Raw genomic sequence first — 21,792 nt, 5'->3', positions numbered from 1 at the left:
TTATTCTCTGATCAATGGTGGTGCAGTGTTTAGAACTGCAGTTTTGTCTCCTTTGCTGGGTGGAGAGCCCAGTCTGGATCATTTGTCCTGCTAAGTTGGTTCAAAGCTAGTGTTTTTACTCCTTTTGTGTTTGCTGTTGAGGTTATATGATAGGTGAGGCCCATAATTTTTTTTGTGGAGCCCACCTGAAAGTATGGTTGTACATCCTCTGTTCATATCTTCAATATTATATGGGAATGCCCCCTTCTTTTGAAAATAATAATAAATATATAAATAAAAGGTTGGAGCCCAGTCGAGTCAAGCTCAAGCAAGCTTGAACTTGGCTCAAAATTTTTTTAAAATCCAAAATACAACTCGAACTTGGTTCAAATATAGTTTTAAGCTGAGGTGAGTCGAGTAGAGCGAGCTAACAATGCTTACTTGACTCATGTACAACTTTAGGTACTTCCTAAGAAATATCAAAACAGAAATTAAATGTCACTGGGTCGCCAATATGGGACAATAATTTTGTCCAAAGCGCCCTACTAGGATAGACTGGGTCTTGGCAGGGGCTCCCACCATAATGTATATGTTTTATTCATGCCGTCCATCCATTTTGGTAAATTATTATAAGATACGAGCAAAAAATGAGACCAATCCCAACTCAAGTGAACAACACGGGCAACAGTGAAAATTATACGCCTACCATCGAAAACTCATCGGGGCTATAAAAGTTGAAAGTTGATATTTGTGTTGTCCCTTACCTTATGAACAGGATGGATGGCACATGAACATCACAATGGGTGCTGCTAAGGTTTCAATGGTGGCATAATTTTCACCACTGCTTCCTGTGGTGTGGCCCACTTGAGCCTTGGATCTGCCTCCTTCTGGGACTCATGCCTTAAAACAATCGTTTAAAATAGATGGACAACATGGATAAACACATACATCGCGATGGCAGCTAGAAATATATGTGGAGCAACCTGAGGGTTATAAGATATGCAATACGCATCCTAGGTCCACAAGCATGTAGAAAAACCATGCACATCTACTCACAGGCACACGTGCCAACACGCTACTAGTGTGAACGATCCAAGCCTACCAACAGGTGGTTCGCACCCGTTAAAATCATACGTCCCCATTAAGATTACATCTTATACGTGTGGATCACATTGGCACGTGCAGGTAATAGCAAACATGTTATCTGTCAGATCCCTTCTCGTAAAAATCGCAACTTCCTTGTCGTATTTAAGATGCCACTTTGGCGGCATTTTCTACGTCCAAAGACACAGAAAAGCTACTGAAGAAGATAACACCTCTCTCTCTCCTCTGTTGTTTCTTTTTCCTATTATCTGAAAGAAGAAGAAGAAGATCAAAGACCACTCTTTCAATTCCTATACAGTGAGAGAGAAAACCCAGAAAAGAAATTTTTGGATTTTTTCTATTTGGGTTTTCCTTGAAACTCAAGCTTCTGAAGAAACTATCAGATTTTTCATCTGGGTTTTGTTTGATTCTTGAGTTTGTGAAGAAAAAAAAAGGTTAGAATTTTCGATCTGGGTTTCATTTCTAATATTAGTTTTTTTTCAGGTTTTCGTGCTAAAGACCGGATATTTTTCATCTTGCTCGGAAAAAGTTATATCATTTCGATCTGGGTTTCACTTAATTATCGAAATTTTGAGAAAAAACATTAGATTTTTCGATCTGGATTTTGTTTGATTATTGGTTTCTGAATAAAATATTGGATTGTTTTCTGTTTTGAAGGTTGGATCTCTGTATTTGAGAGTTTAGAATGAAAGGGAAGCTTGCATTTTTCATCTGGGTTTTGTATCACTGGGGTCCTTGTTATGGTAGATATGTGTTTGAGAAGAACAGCTTGCTTGTGACTTCTCCGGAATCGATGAAAGGAAACTATGAGTGTGCGATCGGGAACTTTGGGATCCCGGAGCATGGCGGGGCGATGATGGGGACCGTCATCTACCCAAAGGCCAATCAGAAGTCGTGTAGAAGATTCGATCAGTTCGATATTTCTTTCAAATCAAAGCCCGGCTGGCAGCCCACCGTTGTTCTTGTCGATCGAGGAGGTGAGATATATTTGCTTTGTTAAATATCTTTCTTTCTTTTTAATTTCTCTTTGAAATGATATGAGATTATCTGCTTGATGTGGGTGGGTGAATTTTCGATATGTCATCATTTAATTCAATGAGAGAACGAGCTGAAATCCGTCGCCATAGGTACCGCAACATTAGGCTGATATAGTTGTGGACACCACATGTTTGTTGGCCGCAACGATCGATCGATATTCTGAAATCAGAGTTAGAAAGGGTCACCAGTTTGAGAGGATTGGCGTCTTTATTTCAAAAGCAACGGTTGTTAGTTTCTGTTATAGAATATAGATCGTCATCACATTACCCCAACAAAACTTCTAATAATAATCCTAACTTCATAAGAATGCAAGCTACTTTTTTTCTTTTTTTTTTCTTAATAAAAACAGAGCCTTCGTTCCATGAAAAGGACACTGAACAAAAGACACTTCGGGCTGCCATCAGAGCATAAAAGAAGCCTGATGCTGCCTATCATATGATTTATAAAGACGCCCCATCCCTGTTTTCGTGGGCCGCCCTATTACGGCCTTCTAATAATAATCCTAACTTCTAATAACGCTGAATACTGAATTTTAAGTAAGCTAAAATTAGAAATAAATTACTCGGAGCACGACCGACGAATCCAGCACCTGAATTCGTGGGCCGCCCTATTACGGATAGAGCATAGCCTGGATACCATGTCCATCAAGCGATCCTCATTGTAAGGTTGGTCGCCAACAAATGAATGGTCAAGAAGAAATCATATAGTTAGGATTGTTGATTTCGTGTGATTTTCGGGCATGCTTGATTCACAGTGGGGCCCATAATTCTTCCCATCTTAATTCATCGGCAATGTTGGAGAGCCGGCACAACTGAAGCACTTTCATCTAAATTTAAACAAATAAGAGAACAAAAAATCCAAGCAACCACGTATATAACACGTGATTTTTACATGGTTTTGTAGAAAAAACCATGGCACAAAGAGATGATCAATATATTGTTTAGAGAAGATTGTAAAGATGGAGAGAATTTACAGTAAAAATCCTAACTCTCTAACCTTAGAGTTTATCAAAACATTCAAAAATAATAATTAAAAAAAAAAAAAAAAAAAAAATTCATAACTCTCTTAACTCCAACATAACTAACCCTAAAAGCCATCATTTCAAGAGAAAAATGTCAAAAATACTCCTCTAAGGGTCCAATAACACTTGGGCCTTATTATCATGTGAAACATGAGTCTTATAGGCTTCTAAAAGTGAATAAATTCATAATAATTTTGGTCTCACGTACAATTTTAACAATCTCCACCTTCATAGGAAAATTACTTCTTTACCTTGCTAATATTCTTTTAAGCATCACCAACATCGCTTCACGCACACTCTAATATATTCCTTTCTTGCTAAGCTCAGAGAAGTCGATCGAGCAAAACTTAAATTTCTCTATAGGAACAACTTTCGAAAGTAAGTCTGTCGGATTCTCACTAGTGTGAATCTTCTCAAAAGTAGCATCTCTTTTTTCTAACATCTGCTGAATAAAGTAATAACGAACATCAATATGCTTAGTCTGGAAGTAATATATTGATTTATTCACCAAATTAATTGTGCTCACAATGCATAGGCATGACTTCCTACTAAAGCCCCAACTCATTCATCATCTCTTTGAACTAAAGAGCTTCCTTGAATGCATCCATCATTGTCATGTATTCAACTTCAGTAGTGAAAAGTGCAACAATAGACTAAAGCTTAGATATCTAACTAATAGCTCCACTCGTTAACATAAATAAGTAGCCAAAAGTAGATCTTCTATTTTTCACATTCTATGCATAATATGAATCAACATAGCCTATGATTCTTTCATCTAAAACTCTAAAACACAAGATTTAGTCTATCGTACCTCATTTATACTAAAGTTGTAAGGTCTGTATCCTAGTTCTTACAGTTTCTTAGGCTCCCGCGATCCTCTCCGTCGAATTTCGGCGACCCGCGACTTGTAAACAGTATTTGTGCGCGACCCTAAGTCGCATCCCGTAAATCTGAGTTGACTCGACTCGACTCGAAACTTGTACCCTAGCGACCGCGCCGTCGCCGCGGTTCTAACGCCACGTCTTGCGAACCGATACGACGCTCAGGCTCGGAGTTATGGGCCTGTGTATATCTCAAGGAAACGTTGCGCATTGTAAATTTTTGGAGATTCCAGATAATCTCTACCCATCTTTCACATCAACTAGTCAAGTACAACCATCACTTCAACCCATGCTTTCTTTCTCCCCAAGACCAACAAGCCATCCCCTAAGCCAACCCTCATGTCACTCACACCCATCACTCCATCCCATCTCTCTTACACAAGCAACCCATCCCATCCCTTTCTCTCTCTCATTTTCTCTACTTATCCCAAGCAACCAAGAGAGGTGATTGTCCAAGCAAAAGCTCTAAGGAAAGCAAGAACCATAAGTGTGAGGCTCACTCCCTACCCCAAATCTCTCATCCGAACCCTTCAATCTTCATCATCCTCCATCAAAGAAGAAGTCTAGGAGCTAAGCGTCCCAAGGAACCAAGAAGAAGTGAAATCAGTGGGTGATCTTAGGACTTTTGTTCATAGGACAAGTGTGGTCTACTGGTTGATGGTAGGAACCCCATTTTGGGCGCTAGGTGTGGCCAATGGCCCACCAAGATGCATATAATTATTCCATGATGGGGCCATTCTCCATAGACCCCATAATGATGTTTATTTTGTTTCCATTGTAAGAAGGTCGTCTAGACCAAGCATTGTTGGTGGGGAAAGGATTTCTACCATTGATTCTTGTGATTTGAGGGCCCACATGCGGTGGGACCCATTTGATGTATATATTGCATGATAGAGAGGAGCTCATAGTGGCAGAGCTCCTCTCCACCTCACGTCTTTCTCTCTTTCTTTCTCTCTCTCTCTCTCTTTCCCGCATATGATGGCCCACTGGATGATGTATATTGATCCACGATGTCCATCAAGTGGGCCCACATGCTGTCCAACAGTGGGGCGCCCACTGTCTAGCAACTGGGCCACCTGCTGCCCGTTTTGGACTCGGGTGAAGGGGAAAACACAAATATCAGCTTTGTTTCAAACCTAGTGGGCCACACTGATGTGGACCCCACCCTGATGAATGTATTGTATCTAAACCACCCATCCAGTGTTCCAGATCACTTTAAGGCCTGAGCCAGATGGGCCAGGTGCTGCTGGGCAGCCTACTATCCAGCAGAAGGCCCTGACGTGAAGGCAAACACAAATACTAGCTTGTTTCAAACGCTGGTGGGCCACACTGGCGTGGACCCCACCTTGATATTTATGTGGTGTATCGATATCGTCCACCTTTGAAGAGATTATTTTAGGACCTGAGCCCAGATGGGCAGATCCAACCATCCAGATCCAGCCATCTGGTGGGCTGTACCATAGCAGCAGCGGAGGTGCTGTTAGCATCTTGGATCTCCAGGCCCACTTGCTAAATGGAGGCAAATACAAATATCAGTTTGATCCACACACTGGTGGGCCACATGCATGGACCCCACCTTGAAGTGTGCAGTACGTCCAGACCGTCCATCCAACTTTCTGGATCATTTTAAGGTCTGATCCAAGATGGGCCAGCGTCCAGCAGAATGTTGGCCGCTAGCCACTTGTACGCTGCTGACTTACACCAGCGAGCCACCTATTGAATGGCATGTGGGGTCGGCCCACCTCCTGGGGGACCCACACCTAAGTGGGACCCACCTGATGTGTTGTATACACACTGTCCATCCAGGTTTCCATACCGTTCAGGGCAGAGCCCAACAATGAAGCAGGTCCAACGCCCGGCTGCCCTCACAGCAACAGTGGGACTGATGCCCACCATTTGGGGCCTCCTTAGGCCCGGTGCGATGATTATGGGAGGCCCAGCGGCCGGCCCACTCCCTGGGGTGGCCCACATCCAGTGGGACCCACTGTGATATGTGATTTACCCAGCCGTCTAGATTTTCTGGACCGCCAGCATGGCTGGGACGCTGCTGGACTGTTTGTCCAGCAGCAGGCCCGCCTTGTTGCATGGGTTGTCTATCCACGCTGTTCACCTGGTGGGGCCCTTGTGATGTGTGAGGCCCATGGTGATGTAGGAGGCCCATTAGTGCCTGGTGAGGCCCACCTTTTAATCTGTATGTGTTCCATCCAAGCGTCCAAGTGCTGGATGTCCAGCCATTGGAGCCCACCTGTTGTATGCGTTCTATATGCATGTTGTCCATCCATTTCAAAAGCGTATGGGCTGTCCTATAGGACCCACCATGATATATGTGTTGTATGCATGTCATCCATCCTCTTTTTTTGGGCCATGGGCTGCCCCATGAGGCCCACCATGATGTATTTATTACACACACTATCCACCCATTGTTCCTAGGTCGTGGGCTGTTTCATGAGGGCCATTGTGATGTATATGAGGCCCATTGTGATGTATAAGTGGCCCATGTGATGAGGCCCATTGTGATGTATATGAGGTCTATGTGTTGAGGCCCATCATGATGTATATGAGGCCCTTGCCATAAGGTCCTTGTGATGAGGCCCATTGTGATGTATATGAGGCCCTTTCTATAAGGCCCATTATGATGTATATGAGGCCCTTGTGATGTATATGAGGCCCATTGTGATGTATATGAGACCCATTGTCATGTATATGGGAGGCCATGTGATGAGGCCCATTGTGGTGTGTGAGACCCTTGTGTGAGGCCCTATTGTGATGTGTGAGTCCACCATGATGTATGCGATAATGTTCATGATGCCCATCCACTTTCTAGCTAGTATAAGGATCATGGGCCCCCATTATAGGATAGGTTCTAAATGAGTCATACCTTGGGAGTAATGGTGGTTAAATGTCCACGTTGTAAACCTTCCTAGGGCCCATTGATAAGCCCGTTTCCACCCTTACCTAGTTGGGCTACCCCTAATCATTGGGCCCCCATTAATGATTAGTAATACCCATTAGGCTAACCCAAAACCGTTGGGCCCCCATTTGATAATGGTGCTTTTCACCATGCCATGTAGGATTGTCCAAGCCTTGATGTTCACCTTGTGTTCATACCGGGCCTTCCATAGGAAATATGGCCCACCTAGATATATGTGTCTGCCCAAGTTTAGTGTCTATACCTAACGCCCACTTAGATGTTGAGTGAGCTATCTAATCCATTCGGAAGGGCACATAGCCCTAGATGTATGGACCCCGCCAAAGCTCACCTTGTGCTCATATCGAACCCTCATAAAAAGGCCCAGTTTATGGCATGATAAGAGAGGGCGAGGAAGCCCACTTATTGTACATGGTTCTCTCTCTCAACGCACCTTGTTGTATAGCCATTAGACTCACCCTTGAGGATCATTCTTGATGTAAGTATGACGCCTAGGCTATCCATTTTTTTAGTACATCATAACCTCTTACCGTAAATGGAAGAATATGTGATATCAGATTCGGTATATCCACTGTGTGGAGACTACCTTAATGTATGGGTCGGATCCACCATCCTTTCGTGGGACCCCATCTTGGGATATATGATATATTAGTACCTGGGAGGCTAATGATAGTGTAACGTGGGACATACCACATGGACTCCTATAGATGTAGAAAGGGCATGTCGTTTAGTTACTACTCTTATATGTGTTATACCGGTTAAGGCCGATTGTGGTCTATTGTTGTCTGCTATACATCTGAGGACATGCTTAGTATAATGATATCATGGCATATGCCCATACGCATCATATATATGCATGTTGTGAGGAATGATTAATCATAGCATATGCCATTGGGCTGAGATGTTTATGGGACTCCCTATGAGACGGAGTTGCCCCACATGATCGCGCGGTACGCGCAGGTTTGATGCATGACTGGATGGTATGATTCATGCATCTCACATTTTGTGCCATTATCATTTGGCGCCTTAGCGACATCAGGGTTGTGGCATCCACAGGCTTATCGTGGATGGTCAAATGGGACGCTGGAAATGTTTGGAATTCAACATTTGGATATCCATGGGTGAAAGTCCCTAAACTCCCATGGCCAAGGGATGCTCTAACGTCTATATTAAGTAGATACATGAGCGCCCGAGTGCCGAATACCAGTAGGCCGCGTCTCCCAATGTGTCGTGGTCAGTTGAAAGGGGGTGTAACCTTACCTACCCAAGTGAAGGGGGAATAGCTAAGTTGAGTTTGACCAGCTCGATAAATGGGTTCGCTATCGACGAGACGGGTAGATATTGGCAAACTACTGGCCAGGCGGATAGTGAGGTCTCTTCCACTCACCTGGTTGCTCGCGATGGGGCGACAATCTGGTGTGGAGTGTACTAGACCCTGGTGATATCCCAGAGATGTACGGTACTGATATTGTGATGCCCAGTCACTATTGCACACGTGGGTGAACGCTGATATGAGCGGGGACTAAAAGCCTGGGTGAGCTACCGGTGGTTGGCAAGCTACTATGCTGGCATGTTACTGTGCATACAGTGGGGCAGAACATTATCCCACATCGGAAGCGTTGTGGTGGTTATATATGAACTTACTGAGTAGGAGTTATGTACTCAGCATCTGACTCATTCATTCATTCATTCAATATCCACTCGGGTTGGTGGTACGCAACTAAATCGTTATGTGAACCTTCACTATGGTCATGATTTCGGTCAGGTACGCGACTAATCTGAGATCAGGAGTTTACCACATTGAGTCTAACTATCTAAATTTAAGTATGGGACTGGTTTGGATAGAAGTCCCTTGTGATGAACCCCACAGCTTGTGATACCGTATACTATCATCCCAACTATACACTCCAGCTTTGTCGTTTCTTTTGCATTGCTTATAGCATTTCATCCCCATCATATGACATTTTTTTTGACAATTTTTTTTCATTCAACACGAAACATGTACAACCATTCGGGTGGGCTGTTACAAAAAGGATTGGGACCACCTATCGTGAGCTACACAAAAGAAAGAAAACTATCTACATATCTCTCAAGGACCCCAGCCCCACTTTATCCAAGAAGGTCAAGCCTCGAGTGATTGTAGGGAGGTCTTTGGTGGTTGAGTATTCAGTGTTGACCTAGCTGGAGCTGCCCAAATGCGCCAGATTGTTTGTCGGCGCATTCCCTTCTCTGTAAATAGCTCTAAAGACACAAGAGGAGGACCGACTCAAATTAGAGATCCAGTTCAGCCACGGTTCCATTTCCAAGAGCAGCAGGAAACCCCATTAATCATATCCACCATTAATTTTGAATCAGTTTTCACCTCCGGTGCATTCAAGCCGAAAAAGGCGTAAAGGACAAGGCCATCGCAAATGGCCCTGAGCTCAGCCGCATTGTTTGGGCCAACCCCATACCGCCTGGAGAAAGCGAAAATCAGCGCCCCGCATATGACATTTGGTTTACTATGTTTCTGCATTGCATGGCCTAGATAAGGCTTATAGTATCTGTGGACTCGTCAGGATTTACATATTGCATTGTATCCTGAGTAGGGTTGTACACGAACCGAGCTAGCCCGGTTAACTCGCTCGACTCGGCCCGAAAAAGCTCAACTCGGCCCGACCCAGAACTGAGTTCAAGTCAGGACGGGCCATTTTCTTCGGCCCAAAATTGAGTTCAGGCCGAGTTCGGATAGGTCCCAGTTCTGCCCGACTCGATCGAGTGGTATATATATATATATATATATATATATTTCAAAACTCTACCCGTCTCTTTCCCCTTTACCCTTATGGGATAGTTCACCGCCCATCTTTAAAGTGACAGTGACTCATCCACCTCATAGACGTATAACTTGAACGGCCCTAGATTCATCCAAATACAAAAAGGAATTATAATGTCCTGACTAGTTAGATTTTTTATGGAGTCTATAGTTCAACTATCTAAACCGTTGATCAAGGGCCTTGTAATGGGATATGGATTACCTGTCAAAGCCCTTCCCGTGAACTTGTCGTAAGGTCTAAAACTGACCCGAACTCAGCCCGAACTTGCCCGATTACTGACCGGGTCGAGTTCAGGCTGGACATGTTGGCTCGATGACCGGGCCAGGTTCGAGCTGGGTTTGGCTGGTGACCGGGCCGGGCTGGGTTGAGCCCAGTTCGACTCGGATCGACTCGTGTACGCCCCTAATCTGAGTATATAATGTTCGGCTTGCTATGGCTTCGCATTGCATAACCGATCTGCATCGCATCCTCAGCATATGACATTTGGTTGATTATGTCCTTATACTTGAACGATTATGGACTTACCAGTATTTTCTGCTTACTCTGATATTTATTTGCTTGACATGTGCATTGCACACATACACCACCCTCTAAGCTTCTTGTAAGCTTATGCACGACCGTTACGTGCAGGTGACGTTAGGTCGCAGAAGCATTGAGGCAGGAGCGCGTGCTAAAGCTTCGAAGTTCTTATTTCATATATGTATTTCCCTTTCAGCATTGTACTTGAATGATTTTATTAGTGGATATGTGATGATGATGTTGCTCTTGTGATTTGGATACACTTGCGGTTATACTCTTTTACAAAAAAAAAAAATCATATTGAAAATCCTCCTTGTACGATCATAGGATCGGAATCTGGCATATGGGTGCCAGGAGCCGAGAACAGGGTGCTATGGAGGCTGTCGGTGCCAGATTCAGTGATCGAAAATTCCGTGAGCCCAGTTTTCGAGTTTGGGGCGTGACATAAGTAACTATTTTACCGCTTCTCAATGTTTCTTACTGGGATTTAACATCTATCTACGCACAAAACCAACTGCATGTGAAAAATATCCAGTCTCATATAGACCACGACATACATAAGACTGCCAACTGTGCTCAAATAAGGTACATGAAACATCTACTGTTTTCCTTCATCTGATGTAGGATATAATTCTGAAAAAAATTTGAAAGTGAGAAGCGTGAGTGTTAACTAGTTTCACCTTTTTCAATCCGAACATGACTAGAACCTTCTAAGGATACTCCTCCTGGGACAATCATGCCTGCTCCTCTCCATGTCCCTATGCGTATAAATGCCAAGAATCCTCTTTGCAACTCACAGATCTTTCATTCCAAACATCCTAGATAACTTAGCCTTTAACATGTTGATTTCAAACATGTTATGATTGGTAATTAATAAGTATATTATTAACATATAATACTAGAATAATAAATTCCCTACCACTCAGTACTCTAAAATAAACACAGTAATCAAATTCACTTATAGTAAAACTCTAGCTCAACATGAAAGAATCAAACTTCTTATACTATTGCCTTGATAATTGTTTTAAGTTGTACACCAACCTCTTCAAACTACAATATGTATGTGTGTGTGTGTGTGTATCTTTCTTTTTCTCGAACCCTTTTAATTGCTTCATGTAAATTTGCTCTTCTAATTCCTCATTTACTAACGGAATTTTAACATCCAACTGTTCTAATTCCAAATTGTATTAGGTAATTAGAGCCAATATAAATCTTATACATACATGCTTTACCATTGGAGTGAAAATCTCACTGAAGTTGACACCTTCCTTCTGAGCATATCCATCCACTACCAATCCAGCCTTGCACCTCACTAGTTTCTTCTGGAATATCCACTTACACCCGATCGTTTTCCTCTCGACAAATAGTTCAACTTCTTCTTCTTCTTTTTGGGAGGGGGGGTATGGAAGATAAAAAAATTTATTTATAAAAAAATGCACATTCATAAACTTTGAGTAAGATCCACAAAAAGTCAGGACTAGCCTATCATATAACCCCATTGTACATCAACCCAACAAGACCCTACCTAAATGGGCAGCTCAACTAGCTCATATGCTTGATTTTTATACAAAGAATTCTTCTCATCATGCACAGTTGTCATTCACTTTTTTACGTCTTTATCTTCAAAAGCTTCTTGAAAAGTAGATGAATGTCACTCATCTGTAATGAGAGCAAATGTAACATTAGAGTCATCATTGTATCTCAATGGTAACTTACAATCCATCAATGAATTTCTCCTAACAGGTAGCGGCTCCTCCTCTTCTTATACCTCAACCTACGACTCAAGATCCTCAAGTATCTCACCCATGTCTAATTCCACATTAACAACTCACTTTTTCATTTTCTTTTACTTATCTTTCTAAAATATGGAACCCCCATCAAATTTGACATCCCAACTAATAATGATATTCTGTGAAGCACAATTTAACAACCTTTAACCTTTTACCCCATCAACATATAGCCAATGCTCTTTTTTACTCTTTAGTCTAGCTTATCTCTCTCAACAGATGGTACATGAGAATAAGCATCACAACAAAAAATCATCAAAGTAGAGTAATTAACTGCCCGACCACTCCATACTTCCTCGGGAATTTTATAATCAATAACTGTATAAGGAGACCTATTCACTAGATAACAAGTTATAGAAATAGCTTTGGCCCAAAACTCTTTACCCAACCTAGAATTGCTCAACAAACTCCGATCACTTCCTAAAAGAGTCTAATTCATACATTTTGTCACACCATTCTGCTCTAGCATATGTCTCACTATCTTGTGCCTGACAATTCCCTCATTCTTACAATACTAATGAATTAAATTTTTCATCGTTATTTGTCCTCGGAACTTTCACTTTCCTCAGTGTCTATATTTTAACCATCACTTTCCATATCTTAAACATGGAAAACATAACGGATTTATGTTTTAAAATATAAACCAAAACCTTCCTAGATAAGTCGTCTATAAATATGAAAAAGTAAGACGATCCTCTAGAAATAATGGGCGACGGCCCCCACACATCAGAGTGCACGCAATCAAGTTGCCCTTTAATGACATGTTTTCCAATTTTAAAAACATAGTCTTGACTGTTTCCCATATATACAATACTCATAAACATCCAAATCAAAGCTTTTAAGAGTAAGACTTAACTTATGATTGAAAAGTACCTTCATACACCACTCACTCATGTGGCCTAGTTGTGCATGCCACAAATGTGCTGATGTAAAATCCGCTACAGACATTGTAGCTCCACCAGGTATAGTATTTTCGATCAACTAGTAACAATTACCGCTCCACTATACCTTTATTATTGTAAGAGCCATCTTTGAAACCTTCAAGACACTATTATAACTGGCGAATTTGCAACCAACTACGTCTAGAGCACTTAGAGGGATCATATTCTTCTTCAAGTCCGAAACATGCCTCACATCTGTCAGAGTACGCTCCACCCCATCAAACAGCCTGATGCGAACTGAAACAATTTCAATCCTCTTGCAAGTACGATCATTGCTCATAGGAACCAGCCCACCATTATACTCGCTATATGATGTAAACTAACTCTGATAAGGTCACATATGGTACGATGCCGCTATATCCAAGATCCATTCTTGATAGAAATTTTCTATCTTGGTCACTGAAAATACATCACTATCATCTAAAGCTTCAACAAATTCAACTGAATTATCTTCCTTCGGTAAATCATTTTACTTCTCATCATTCATGGCTTTAAAAAACTAAGTCTTTTTTTAAATTTCTCATCCTCTGACAATTCCAACACTTTAACTTTCCTTTGCCTCTTGACTTAACTGTAGATTGCAATTTTCCCTCTCTCGCTTAGACAATCTTCTCGGAGCAAACAACACATCCATAGAGGTACCTTCACCACCTTTTTGCTCTTGCAATTGCTTCAACTGAATGATTATGATAATGGTCTCGATGTCGAAAAGTACCTCTACTATGGCAAAGAGTACCAACCAGATACTCCAACGAATTGGGAGAGATGTCAACAAAATTAGAGCTTTATCTTCCTTATCGATCTTCACATCAACACTCGTGAACTTGTAAATTAGTTTGTTGAACTTATTAATCTATTCAGATAGATCTGACCCTTCCAATATTTTAATAGTATAAGACAGTCTCTTCAGAAACAGACTATTCATAAAAGATTTTATCATGTAAATACTCTCCAACTTCACACATAAACTTGCAGTAGTCATCTCATATATGACATTGTAAGTGACTTCATCGACCAACCACAAATGAATTGTACTTATTACCCTTTGATCCAATTCATCACAATCTTCTTCCTTCATAGATTCCAGACAATGTGCTTTCTCAAAGAGCGCATATTGCATCCCTTCTTAAGCTAGAAGGGCTTTCATCTTCAATCTCCATAGTTTAAAGTTGTTTTACCCGTGAATTTCTCTGTTTCGAACTTCACATTCGATCCCCTTGACGTCATATCTCAAATCCAAACAAACAGACCAACCTCTCTTTGATACCACTTATTGGTGAACCTACCCTGCAAAAGAACTTTAATCTGAATTGAAACAAACAAGAGAAAATGAAATTTTCAATTAACCACACAGAAAACACATAATTTTTATGTAGAAAACTATTGTAGGAAAAAACCACAGCACAAAGCGATGATCAATCTACCATTCAAAGAAGATTACAGAGATGGAGAAAAGTTAATTACAGCAAAAATCCCTAGCTCTCTTCCCTTGGACGCTGTCAAAATACCCAAAAATTATAACTCTCTCTTAACCCTAACATAACTAACCCTAAAAGGTATTCTTTCAAGAGGAAAATGTCAAAAATACTCCTCCAAGGGTCCACTAACACTTGGGCCTTGTTAGCATGTGAAACATGGGTTATATGAGCTGATAAAAATGAAAAAGCCCGTAATGATTTTGGTGTCACAATTTTAACAAGCAGCCTATTATGGACCGCATATTGCCTGAAAATCATATCAATCAAGTGATCCTGACCTTAGTTGGTCACTGGATCAAATGGATGGTTAGGAAGAATTGATTGGCTGTCCAAATTCAACCGGTGTTATTGGATGGTTAAGATTGTTTTTTCGATGTGATTTCCAGGCCATGCTTCATTCGTACTGGGGCCCATAATTCAGACCGTGGAATTTTGGGCTATCCGATTATGGATGGAGCACAACCCGAAAATCATGTCGGCCAAGCGGTTCTAACCTTATAGATGGTTACTATGAAATGGATGGTTAAGAATATATAAACGGGTGGAGGTCCAAATTCAATGGGTCGAATGGGATGGTCAGGATTCAGTGTGATTCTTAGACCATGCTTCATCTACAGTGAGGCCCAAAATTTGGACAGTGTGGATGGGCCACCTATATAAATTAGTGGCTGAGTGTGTTTGATCTTATTAAGGAACTGTAATTGTATTCCATGACAATGGTTGTTGATTGCAGCAATCTGGTTACTGAATTCTTCTAAGATGGTTTAGTGCTCCTCTACTCCAGACTTTCAGTCGTAGCAACCGGCCCCAGTCAAGTTTGTAATTTTGGTTCCTTTTTTTTAATTATTTAAAAAAAAAAAAAAATAAGTTTGAATTCACCTTGTTTTGTTCCATCTAAGCTGTTGAATGCGGATCATGTTAGGGCCTGCTACGCAAACCAGCTTATAATTGATGAAGTTATCATGTTGGTGCAGACTGCTATTTCGCATTGAAGGTATGGAATGCCCAAACTGCCGGAGCAGCTGCTATCCTTATTGCAGATGACATGATTGAACCATTAATCACGATGGACAACCCCGAAGAAGAGAACCCCAATGCAGATTATCTCCAAAAGATCACTATCCCCTCTGCTCTTATCAGCAAAACCTTAGGTGACAACATTAAGAAAGCTATATCCAATGGCGAGGTGGTCATCATCAGTTTGAGCTGGAGGGAGTCGCTGCCCCACGCCGACGAGCGGGTCAAGTACGAGTTCTGGATGAGCAGCAACAATGAGTGCGGGCCCGAGTGCGATAGCCAGATCGCTTTTGTCAAGAATTTCAACTATGTAGCCCAGATAATTGAGAGCAGGGGTTACACCCAATTCACCCCACATTACATCACATGGTACTGCCTCAAAGATTTTATCAACAGCAAGCAGTGCAGGTCACAGTGCATAAACCACGGACGGTATTGCGCGCCCGACCCCGAACAGGATTTCAGCCAAGGGTATGAAGGGAGGGATGTCGTGTTTCAGAACTTGCAGCAGGTTTGCTTGTTTAAAGTTGCTAATGAGAGTGGCAAGCCTTGGCTATGGTGGGATTATGTTACAGACTTCGCAACTCGTTGCACTATGAAACATCTGAGATATAACAAGCAGTGCGCAGAGGAAATCACTGAGTCTTTGGGTAGGTCTTGAGAGTTCTGCTCGTTTGGATGCAGCAGAGAATTGAATTAGTAACATTTGATTCTGACAATATGAAATTACAATTTGGTTATTTCTGCATTATTATTCTGGGGTGTTGCACCAAATTTCATCATATTTCATGTTGAATTAGTCTAATTTGGTTTATATTTCATGATATTTCTTGAAATTTGGTGCAACCAAACATGCCCCTATCCACTGCAATTCAACCAAGTACTACATCTAAACGCATTCCATTGCATTATTAGTTAGTAGGATTCTTTAGTAGTTCAACTTTTGTAAGGATATCGTGATGCATTCTACGTATGGTTTTAAGACTCAGATGAATCATCTGAGTCGACTTGGACTTGGTGGCACCAATCCCGTTGAACCTGACTCAGGACTAAACGAGTCAGTCTGAGTCACTGAGTCTTTTAACCATGATTCTATTATCCTGGCCGAGTTTATATAAGTGGGGATAATGTTTTTGTGGTCTAGATCATTGATCTGATGAGACTAGCAAATGGCCCATTCCCTAAAATCTTCCTTCGGAGAAACCGTTAAACCAGTGGCCTGTCACTAGACAGTTAAGATGAAAATACAACCAATGGCCTTTTTCAATGGGAAAAGAGATTGGATGGTTAGGATCTCCCTATCTTGATATTTTGTGGGTCCCATCAGATCAACAACTTCATGTATCAAACATGTGTTCCACTTGTTAAAATGAAGGCCCCAAGGATGCTAGCATATGTAATCGTCTTCGTATATATGTTTTTCATTTTGTTACTGGATGGATCTTTATAGGTCTTGATCTCAAGGCGATAGACAAATGCATAGGAAATCCTGGTGCAGATGAAGAGAATCTGGCACTTGAAGCAGAACTGGATGTACAGGTATTGTTCCAAACTGGCAATGTCTTTGTCAAAATCATCCTGAAACACCCATTTTTAAGGCAGATCTCAATAGAAAAACTAGCCAAGATAAGGACCACAGTTCTTTATTTGGCGGGCCTTGAAGCTTGATGGCCTAGTCTTGTTATTGACCTGTAACTGTTTGGATTACCAATTACCACAAGGAAAGGTGCAATTATTATAAATTCATTTACATATTCTCTATGCCGCTGATTCCCATTATGGGCAGTAAAATTGTAATGATGGCATTTTAATATCTATTAGCTTAATGTCAAATCAATACATTCATGCACTGACATCATTGTTCAGATTCAAGATTTTTACAATGATGTCATGAAAAAGTGCAATGGTTACAAATTTCTTTTCTTGACTCCTGAAGACATCTACATTGGACTAACGATTCTTGTGTTTGATTTGGCAATGATAAAATCATGGTGATAGCACTTTTTCTTTACATTAATGTCGTAATTGGTAATCCAAGCGGGCCCATAATATCATTCTCTCTTTAGCAATTTTATTTAGGCCCACAAGCTCAAACGACCAAATCATGCTATTGAGCCGTAATATCATTCCCTTTGGATACCTTGCTGCTGCTGCCGCTGCTGCTTCTTCTTCTTCTTCTTTTTTCTGTTCACTGACCATTTCAGGACCATCTGAAACTGGGTGTTCATTATGTTAGAATAACCAAGGCTCTCGAGGAGATGTAATGATACTTCCGACTCTTGTAATCAACAACCAAATATATAGAGGTTAGTAAGTTTTTTAGTAGCGTTTGGGTGTACCACCAAAATCATGGTTGGCAAAGTTTCCCAATCGTATTTTATGGAGTCAGGGCAGAAATGGAGCTAGCATCATGTGGGCTAGTGTTTACCTGCTTCTTTTTGCCCCTAAATCAATGGATCACATTCCATTCACGACCATGATTTAGCTGTTGGCACTAGCACATCATGTTAGCCTCAGGAATCATAAAGACCCAAACGCACCTTTCGTGAATTTAATCAGTATGGCATGGTAGATCTAGAAAATCAATGTAGACTTGAATATTCCTAATGGTTTTCAGGTGAGCTGGACAAAGATGTTGTCCTCATGGCCATTGCGCGGGTTTCAAAGACAATACAAATAATAGCAAGATAGCTATGATCACGACAGCGATCCACAGGATCTAAACAAATCAAGATTCGAATTATAATTTCCGTTGTGTTTTGCTAAAAAAATCCAATAGAACATATCTGTTTGTAATGGTGAAGTGTGAGCTTGGACCTGAAATTGAAGGCCTGATTATATAAGTACCAGTTGGGATTGACGTTTCTCCTAGACTATTCTGTTGACATTTTTCTTATGTTGATAAAGTGTGGGCTTGGGGTTGAAATATCTCCGCATGTGTTGTCACGTACCTCTCTCTCCTTAGGCAATTTCTCTCACCTTGTTCTCTCCACATGTGTTTTTCTCCCTTTTCCATCCCATGTGGGACAAGGTTATGTCTTCAAATCAACACATCTCACTGAAAGTCTTGATGGGCCAGGTTTTACCGGTGGATGCCCCGACAGGCCGATTAGGCAGATTTTACCAAAAGCTACGATGTTTTTTCCTTTTTACTGTTATATATATGGTCCACTCATTATATGGCCATTTCCATCATGTAAGATGTGCCTCGAATAGGCGCATCTCAAGTGTGTCACACCTCAAATGGTGCATCTCCTTAATCGTGTCGTTTTGGTTTTCTATCATATGGTTTTTCCTTTCTTTAAAAATGGTTTTGTTTTGATAGAAAACATACGAAAAAAAACTAGCTTTTCTTTATGATTACAAAAAAAAAAAACTCTAGTTTTTTCTTTACTTTCGGCGTTTGAAGGGCGAGTAAGATGTGGTAGTGTTGAAATTTTCTTCAGAATATTGTACACACCGAAGAATATTCAATCATTGGCTATTGTATCATAGGAATAGTGTGTCAAGAACCTCTGCACCATCTGAAATAGACTGAGGGGTGTGAATTATATCAAAGAAAGCGACGATATCCGCACCTTGTCCCGATGACAGATTAATTCCATATTCACCATCCGATCAGGAGTAGAGTTCTAATTTGTTTGCTACTTGATTATTTTTTTGCATTAGATTACAAATTTACGTAGTTTTCATCAGTTTTGAGATATGATGGCCCCTATGGGAAATTCTTCAGGCGATAGCAAATCCATGTCTAAATACATTCGATGGACAGCATTACAAATGATAGAGACAAAAAAATATTCTTTTACATCACAACACTTCAAGTAACTTGTGTTATCAATTAGAAAAGCCCTTGAATTTGAATGAATCAGAGTTAACTATTGTTCATCGAAAGTGAGATGAAGATGACTCTGAAAGAATTACATCCTCAGTGCTTTGTCTAATTAACTCTATAATGTATTTTGCGATCTTCCAACTCCTGCTTCAATATGAACAATCCTGAAAAGGAAATATAAGGCAGAAGAAGGGACAAAAAAAATACAAAGTCAGTAGGTATTTTAAATACCAAATGGTGGGTGAAAAGTCTGTAATTCAAGTGGGATGAGTTATTACAAGGGGTAACAGTTATAGAAAATTGCGTGCATCTAGGAGAGATTTTAAAAACTTCATCCACAATAAAGCACGGTGCTTTCTATGAAAGTCCCGTTACACATTTTCGCATTGAAGAAGAAGTTAAGCTTCGTAATAGAAATGAAGAGTTGAAAGAGGATGTTTCTAAAATTAACTTGGTGAATGACAGAGTCCAACCTAAGGAAATACCCCCAACCTAAAACCAAACCAAACCAAACCAACCAATTCAAAAAGAAGTCTAAGCTCAAGTTCAAGAACAACAACAACAAACCTAGAAATCATGACAAATATGTCAGTTGTTATGAATGTGAAAAACCAGATCATTTTGCAAGAGAGTGTTTCCTAGGGACTTAGCAAAGGTTGTATCCATTTTCCTGCAACATGCCTTGGGAAGGTTGAACTCCACCATAACATGCATAGGATAGCTCGCTAACACATGCTTAATCAGTACTAGCATCGCCCCTTGACTGTAGTAGCCTAGCTTTCCAGCCAACTATCTTTGATGGAGATCTTTTGCATGGTGTTGCTGAGGTACGCAGTCCTGAGTCTTCCTTTAAGGAGAGGAATCCCCAAGTAGGTAATGGGCAAGTGAGCTTGGGAGAAGCCCGTAAGAAGCCCAATCCTTTTCTTTCTATCAGTTGTCATTCGCTTTGGGACTTTGGGAAGATTATACAATTTGTTTGTATTAATTTTCTGCCCTGACGACGTTGAGTACCTTCTTAAGAAACTCATCATCACTCTAATAAGGAAGACTTGCCATTTAAGAATTGGATGGTGTTATCAGCAAAAAGGAGATGCAAAATAGGGGGACATGACGGAATGGCAAACACTCCCCAGACATGTTCAAACCTCTACTTAGAACCCCAACTGCCAGAATAAAGATCTGAACAGTGAAGCTCACCTGATGGAAAGCTCAAATCTCACGCACGTGCTCCATATTAAGAGAGCTTTACGTAACGAGACGAGGAGAAGACCTTGTACTCATTCACGTTCAAAACCCTTTTACTTACAAAGTGGTGATACGCTCTCCTGAGCCTTACCATGATGGGTACATGAAATCCACTCCAACCATCAGATGCATTGACCAATGTTAGTCCTAAAGCCTAAAAATCTGGCTAATCTGTTACTTGAGTGGGCCACACCAAGGAAAATAGTTGAGAGAGGAATAGCCATGGGATGTAACTAAATCTGGATTTGAACTTTAATTTCCTCTGCGTTTTGCTAAAAAATTCCAACATTTTACAGTGTGAGAAAGGCCTGCGCGCAACTCATGAAGGTACATAATAAGGTACATAATAAAAGTGCTGGCCGGGTTTGAGTTTCCTTCTGGACCCTTCCATAGACTTTTCTTATGATGTTAAAGTGTTGCCTTTAGCCTGAAATACTCCCAGGTATATTGTCTGGTACCTCAATCTCCTCAGGCAACTTCCCTCCCTTTACTTTCCCCATCTGCATTGCACATGCCATGCTCCTTGGTCATTTATATTTTAAATACAACAGCAAAAACTTTTTGACTTTTCTACTCGGCTATTAGTTACTTATAGTGCATAACTTTGAATATTCAAAAAATATGGAAAGATACTTTAAATTGTTGTAAATATCGTCGAGGTTAATTTTGCAAACTTGAAAGTGTTGTTGTTGTCCGTTGTGTGGTACAAATTAATTTCACCCAAAACAGGTTAGATTTTACCTACAATCATATATTTTTATCTTTAAAATTCTTTGAAAAATGTCCAAGGAAAACATTATGTTTATAAAAGGATTTGAGCCCCCCTCTGAAGAGGTATACGAATTTGATCGGATGGGAGTTATACCAATCCTATGTCATTGACCACATGCATGTACGTGCACCACACCGCACTGGGCCTGGTCGTGGTCTATGTGCGAACTAAAAGTACACTCGCCTAATATTGAGGCACCAAAAATATTCCATCTTTCTCTCTCTGGAAATCTTGCTCTGGGACAGAAGAATGGATGGATATCATTTGATACAGAAGAATGAACAGGTGTTGTCATGTACGAAAGAATGCCTTATGGATCACCCGGTATGAAGGACGGTTGTGCTCTCTCTCAAGGAAAGAATGAGGAATGAAAGTTGCCTTGTATTAAGGAAAGAGTGGTTGAACACCACTATTTAAGGAAGAAGTTGGT

General features: G+C 40.9%; 1 pseudogene; it reads left to right on the top strand.

Annotated features, from left to right (window-relative positions):
- The first annotated feature begins 1,272 nt into the window (after positions 1–1,272).
- On the top strand, positions 1,273–18,438 carry LOC131253606 (vacuolar-sorting receptor 1-like; annotated as a pseudogene).
- Positions 18,439–21,792: the final 3,354 nt, after the last annotated feature.

Source organism: Magnolia sinica, chromosome 8, assembly GCF_029962835.1.
Source record: "Magnolia sinica isolate HGM2019 chromosome 8, MsV1, whole genome shotgun sequence".
In the NCBI taxonomy this organism is placed as follows: Eukaryota; Viridiplantae; Streptophyta; class Magnoliopsida; order Magnoliales; family Magnoliaceae; genus Magnolia; species Magnolia sinica.
This window is presented reverse-complemented; position numbering and strand designations above follow the sequence as displayed.